Below are 7701 nucleotides of genomic sequence, written 5' to 3'. Positions count from 1 at the left end.
TCTCAATTTGATAATTGCTACAATTAGGTTTCTAATATTTTGTATGTACAGTATTATTAGTAGATATTAACTGATTCCGGGTGTGAAATTGCTTTATCCATGTGTTAGATCACTAAATCATCAATTAATCTATTTGGATTTTGTGTTTAGATCGCCTAGACATAGCTATGTTGATGGCAATCTTATATATTTTTTGTTTTCAAAATCTTGTGCTTCAACTTAGATGAGTAATGATGAGATAACAATATTTTGATGCTTCTTACTTATAGAGATTCCAAAGTATACTACACATGCTTCTACTATCAAGATAGTTTTCTTCTATAGCTCATTTTTGGGGTGAACTAGGGAAGTGGGTGCTAAAAACGTGCATCTCCATGTTGCCGGGTAATTATTTAATTTCCATTTCAATGTTCTATGCTTCCAACTAAGATAAATTGATTGACATGACACATTTTGTTCTTCCTTCTAGGCTGTCTAGGACTGTCGCATACCTATGGGAGGATTTTCATCTTCCCTTTTGCCTCTTGCTATGTTTGGAGATGAAGTGGGCGCACGCAGCCCATTGCATGAATCAACCTCCATGCCATCTTCATTCAGCTTCGGTCCTAACTCTTCTCATCATATAGGAATAATATTGAGATCGCATACATACCATGATTCGAGCTTTCCATGCTTCGTACATATAGTACCTATGCATCATCGGTTCATACAATTTTCTTCATGTTTGCTTCCACTGAGTCCTGTTTGCTTTATACATACTATTGAACTTGTGCTTCAAAGTTGGGTCTGTTTTGGTTATAGTCTCCATACCCCCACTACTAGAGAAAACCCTAACAGTAGCGCAGGTTTTTTGCCTATCAGTAGTGCGGGTCACGCTACTGCTATGACGCTACAGCTATCTTTTTAGGAGTAGTGAGGGTTTGACCCCCGCTACTGCTAACTCGGGTAGCAGTAGCCTGTTTTAGGACCCACGCTACTGATAATTACTAGCAGCATGCCCCAGCCCTGTGCTACTAATATTCGTCTGTATTCCATTTCTGTTTTGTTTTATACTCTATTTATACATCATTATACAATTTTGATGCAGTCGCAATTTAGAGATTGTTATATCATTTTAATTGTGAGGAGTTATTATATCAGTACTAATTCAAACTTGGTCACTTTGGATACATCCACTTGAATCTAATCCAGGTTTCTTTCACCCATTGATATAATAACTCATCAACATCAGTAATAAATGAGACAAGATGATTTTCCTACTCGCAAGTTAGTTCAGAGCCATAAGTCAAGTAGGTTTTGTCTACTACTTTCAGTAATAGGCTGTCAATGGAAATAAGTTGTCAACTATTTTTAAATAAATAATATAAATTTGTTAACAATTTTATTTGACAAACTCACATAGAGGTAGAACTGGAAGCATATCCACATTCATCCGAGTGTCGATATTATCTTCAAAATCATCTTCAGGACGAATATCGAAGGTTATTTGCATATCCTCCTGAAATCCATAGGCCTTGCATAGAGCTCTCCAATTTGAGCAACCAAAATGCGTGTGATTAACTGCATTGTAGACCTTAACCACAAAAGCGTAACCATGTTGAGTCCTAAGGTGAGCTATCTTCGTCTCCATATTGTCACTATCTTCTAAAACGAGCTTATCCAAGACAAACAGTCTTGTATGGTAGGGGATGCACTAGTTGAATTATAAAAAAAAGAAATTACATGTTGAAGCAAATAAGCACAAGCCATGCTTAGTTACAAAAAAATACTTGTCGTTGTTCCATACCGTAAAAATACCTGTGATGCTTAATTACAAAAAAGGTCTCGTCCAACTTGATGGTGAAGAATCTACGTTTTCCAGGTGATGCATGTCGCACATACCCCGGTCATCCCTGCAGTATTCACACTCGTGGATCCTATCATCGTCAGAAATTTCCTGTGTTCATAATTCAAAGATTATAAATCGATGGCTATTACCAGAAACTCAACACACATGTCACTATTCAGCACGGGCTGACTTTCGGTCTGCCGATTCTTCCTTGAAAACTCTCATCACACGTGATGTATATGGTGGGCACTCCCTCTCTGATATATTCGACCGTCGGTGATGGTCGCTCCTCCCTTCATTCCTGAGTCTATTACACCAAAATGTCTAGCACATGGGAACGGAGGAGAAGCGACCCCCACGACAAAAGTCGGGATTCTTCCTCACTGATATATTCGACAGTAGGTGATGGTCGCTCCTCCTTTCATTCGAAAGTGTATTACACCAAAATGTCTAGCACCTGCAAATGAAGAAGAAGTGACCCCGACGACAACAATCAGGATTCTTCCTCTATGATATTTCGACCGTATATGGTGGACACTCCCTCACTAATTTTTTGACCATCGGTGATGGTCGCTCTTCTCTTCCTTCCCGTGCATTACCAAAGGGTCTATCACGAGAAAGAACAGGAAGAGCGACCCCCATGACAACAGTCGGTATTCTTCTCCTCTCATATATGGTGGAAACTCTCCATCACTGATTTTTTGAGCGTCATGTATGGTGCCCCGACAGACTTAAAGTCAACCCGAAATGTCAATTAATTCTCATTCTGGCAAATTCAGGGCACTCGATATTTCCTATATTCTAGCACAAGTTATGCTAAAATTCACGAAAAATTCCGGCATCACCTTTGCTAAAATAGGACATGTCGAGCAATTGAAATTTGCCGGAACAGAAATGAATCAACACTCCGGCAAAACATAGGCCACCTCGAGGTGTTCCCTACAAACATAGGCCACTAGGCAAGCACATATCCTTCATTTTCGTATTTAACCAACCACATAGACCATGTTTACTCACTATAGACGATGGCTGTCGACCGGGTGTAGGTGTCGTCAATGATCTTCTGGGCATCGTCAACCGGCTTGTTGGTGATCTACCATGTGCCACACATGAGCATTTATATAGAAAATTTGAAACTTGCTGTTCATTGCATTTCAATGGTTCAATATTGACAAAAACATTTCAATATATCTTATAACAACATTTCATTTGGACAAGAAGCATAACTAAGTACTCTAGTTCTTCAAGAAAGTAGCTCTCTCTTTCTCTCTCTCTCTAAATTTTGCAATGTGAGATTGACATAAAAATAATTCACAATATAATTGGAGATATCATTTTTATATTATATTTGATACCTAAAGTACTTACAGGTATTTGGTTCAAAAGTCCTAAATTTACTGAACATTTTCTAATTTTCTACCCTATTCAACGCTTAATATTCTATTCTATTCAAAAGATCTACATTTACTAATTTTCTATTCTATTCAAAAGACCCACATTTACTAAAAAAATTCTATTCCATTCAAATAACATACATTCTATTGTATTGAAAAACATTAAAAAAACCCTACATTCTACTAGAACAGAGGGAGGAGACCGGGATGGAGGGAGGTAAGGGAGAGGGAGGGAGGGAGGCAGGGAGAGGAAGGGAGGGAAGAGGGAGGGAGGAGGTCGGGATGGGGGAGGGAGGGAGGAGAGAGGGAGTAGGACAGCCGGCTAAGAGAGGAGGGCGGCAAGAGGAGGGAGGAGGAGGACGTCGGGTGGTGAGAGGAGGGAGGAGGGCAGCACAAGGAGGAGGGATGGAGATACCTTCGGGGCGACGACGGTGGTAGAGAGAGCGAGCAAGAGAGTGAGAGGGGAGAGTGAGGGAGAAGTAGTGGAACGGGCCGCGGAGGAAGAGGATAGGGCTGGTTTAGCAGTAGCCCGGGCCACAGGAAGTGCTACCAGTAAGCCTATTATCTGTAGCGCGGACATAAGACACACACTGCTACTAAGTGGAGCCAGGGAGCTAGGCCCGGGCTGGCCACAGTAGCAGCGGGGATCACTGCACGGCGCTACTGCTAAGCCCGCGAGCCAAAGACCAACGCTGCTACTATTGCTAGCCCGTGGGGGCACTTTAGAGCCCACCTAGTAGTAGCGCGATGCTGATGGGCCGGCGATACTGCTAATAGCCACCTGCAGCGACTGTATTAGGCCCGCACTACTGCTACTTAGCACTAGCGCGGCCCATTAGCCCCGCACTGCTATTATTTGTCTACCTATAGGGTTTTCCCTAGTAGTGCTCACACATTCTTGTAGGTGTTATGTACTTACTTAATCCACGACAAAATCATGTTGCTTAAATTTGACATATATTACGGACAAGATATGGAGGAAATATGCCCTAGAGGCAATAATAAAGTTGTTATTTATATTTCCTTATATCATGATAAATGTTTATTATTCATGCTAGAATTGTATTAACCGGAAACTTAGTACATGTGTGAATAAATAGACAAACAGAGTGTCACTAGTATGCCTCTACTTGACTAGCTTGTTGAATCAAAGATGGTTAAGTTTCCTAGCCATAGACATGAGTTGTCATTTGATTAACGGGATCACATCATTAGAGAATGATGTGATTGACTTGACCCATTCCGTTAGCTTAGCACTTGATCGTTTAGTATGTTGCTATTGCTTTCTTCATGACTTATACATGTTCCTATGACTATGAGATTATGCAACTCCCGAATACCGGAGGAACACCTTGTGTGCTATCAAACGTCACAACGTAACTGGGTGATTATAAAGATGCTCTACAGGTGTCTCCGAAGGTGTTTGTTGGGTTGGCATAGATCGAGATTAGGATTTGTCACTGATACGTCTCCGTCGTATCTACTTTTCCAAACACTTTTGCCCTTGTTTTGGACTCTAACTTGCATGATTTGAATGGAACTAACCCGGACTGACGCTGTTTTCAGCAGAATTGCCATGGTGTTATTTTTGTGCAGAAACAAAAGTTCTCGGAATGACCTGAAACTTCACGGAGATTATTTTTGGAAATAATTAAAAATACTGGCGAAAGAATCAAGGCCAGGGGGCCCACACCCTGTCCACGAGGGTGGGAGGCGCGCCTGCCCCCCTAGGGCGTGCCCCCTGCCTCGTGGGCCCCCTGGTGCTCCACCAACCTCAACTCCAACTCTATATATTCGTGTTCGGGGAGAAAAAAGTCAGAGAGAAAGATTCTTCATGTTTTACGATACGGAGCCGCCGCCAAGCCCTAAGCTCTCTCTAGAGGGCTGATCTGGAGTCCGTTCGGGGCTCCGGAGAGGGGAATCCGTCGCCATCGTCATCACCAACCATCCTCCATCACCAATTTCATGATGCTCACCGCCATGTGTGAGTAATTCCATCGTAGGCTTGCTGGACGGTGATGGGTTGGATGAGATTTATCATTTAATCGAGTTAGTTTTGTTAGGGTTTGATCCCTAGTATCCACTATGTTCTGAGATTGATGTTGCTATGACTTTGCTATGCTTAATGCTTGTCACTAGGGCCCGAGTGCCATGATTTCAGATCTGAACCTATTATGTTTTCATGAATATATGTGAGTTCTTGATCCTATCTTGCAAGTCTATAGTCACCTACTATGTGTTATGATTCGGCAACCCCGAAGTGACAATAATCGGGACCACTCCCGGTGATGACCGTAGTTTGAGGAGTTCATGTATTCACTATGTGTTAATGCTTTGGTCCGGTACTCTATTAAAAGGAGGCCTTAATATCCCTTAGTTTCCAATAGGATCCCGCTGCCACGGGAGGGTAGGACAAAAGATGTCATGCAAGTTCTATTCCATAAGCACGTATGACTATATTCGGAATACATGCCTACATTACATTGATGAATTGGAGCTAGTTCCATGTCACCCTATGTTATGACTGTTACATGATGAACCGCATCCGGCATAATTCTCCATCACCGATCCAATGCCTACGAGCTTTTCACATATTGTTCTTCGCTAATTTACTTTTTCGTTGCTATTGTTACAATCACTACAAAACCCAAAAATATTACTTTTGCTACCGTTACCGTTACTTCCATACTACTTGCTACTAAATACTTTGCTGCAGATATTAAGTTATCCAGGTGTGGTTGAATTGACAACTCAACTGCTAATACTTGAGAATATTCTTTGGCTTCCCTTGTGTCGAATCAATAAATTTGGGTTGAATACTCTACCCTCGAAAACTGTGGCGATCCCCTACACTTGTGGGTTATCAAAACTATTTTCTGGCGCCGTTGCCGGGGAGCATAGCTCTATTCTTTGAGTCACTTGGGATTTATATCTGCTGGTCACTATGAAGAACTTGAAAGACGAGAAAACCAAAATTTATCCCTCAACAACGAGGGGAGGTAAGGAACTGCCATCTAGCTCTACACTTGATTCACCTTCTGTTTTGAGTAAGCTTGCGACACCTAAACCTGCTTCTGCTATAAATTCTGATATGTCGCACGTTATTGATGATGCCACTTCTGCAATGCATGATACTTATGATGAAACTACTTCTATGCTTGATACTACTGTGCCACTTGGCGAATTTCTTGATGAACAACTTGCTAGGGCTAGAGAGAATGAAATTATTGAAACTGGTAATATTGATGAAAGTGATGATGAAGATTCTCCCCCTAGATATGAATTACCTGTTGTGCCTGAGGGCTATGTTATGGATGAAGAAACTGCTAGAGACTTTCTTGCTTGCAATGATAGAAGTGATCTTAAGAAATTATTAGCTAAGCTGAAACAAAAAACTCTGAATGCTAGAATGAAATATGATCCTGCTTATGCTACTTCACCTATCTTTGTTACTGATAATGTCGTGGTTTTGTCATGGCAGATGTCCTAGAGAAAGGACTTAGTCGTGGAGCCATCGCTACGGGTTAACTTAAAGGGGTTAAAGCGGACGAGGGACGCAAGATAGTTTTATACTAGTTCGGCCCCTTCGATGAAGGTAAAAGCCTACGTCTAGCTATGATGGAATTGATGGGGTTTCGATGACCAGGGAGCGAATATGCTTTGCCTGAGTCTCGAGTTGTTGTTTGTTGTCCCTGAACCGCCGCCGGATCGTCCCCTTGTATACATGGGTTGACGCCCGTCGGTTTACAGACTCCGAGGCCGGCTCATAATCGTGTCCGGCTCGGTCTCTGCTACGCATATCTTACAACACAAGTTTACATCTCAATGCTGGTTTGTGTCTACATGCCTTAAACCGGCTTTGGGCCCTGGGCCTCCATGAAGCGTCACCGTCTGTCTTCATGGGCTTCAGATACAGATGAAGTACTTATGAAGTTAACCCGGCCTCTCCTGGCCGGTTTACGCCCAGTGGTAATATCTCCAACATTAGGCCCCAGATTGATTTGAACTGGTTCATGTCAATCCTCAATACTTGAGAAAATTTCTTCTTCAACATCTTCACACAATCTTGTAAACCGCCATGACATCATCTTCTAGGATCTTGGTAAACCGCCGTGACGTCACCTGTCATTAACGAGCCTCCGACAATCGAGGCGACAGCATTACCTTATATCCAAAAATCCGGCTCCTCGATTTTTGCATCTGTCGTTTATCTCCTTATAAATAGGGCCAGGGGGTCTTTCCAGTTTCCCCCTCGTGCCTCTTCGCTTCATCTTCATCCTCGCGACGCCCGAACCTTCGACCTCGGCCGCCGCCGTCAACCTTCGACTGCTGCACCACCCTTGGCCGCTGCATCGACCTGAACGTACCAGAGCTCCTCCGCGCGCCGCCGCTGCTCAACAGCATCCGTAAGTCTCCCCTTTCTCTTACCATAGATCTGCGCTTAGGGTTTCCGTCGTTCATCGGTGTTCGTCGCCGCCC

This window comes from Triticum aestivum, chromosome 1D, assembly GCF_018294505.1.
Source record: "Triticum aestivum cultivar Chinese Spring chromosome 1D, IWGSC CS RefSeq v2.1, whole genome shotgun sequence".
Taxonomy (NCBI): Eukaryota; Viridiplantae; Streptophyta; class Magnoliopsida; order Poales; family Poaceae; genus Triticum; species Triticum aestivum.
This window is presented reverse-complemented; position numbering follows the sequence as displayed.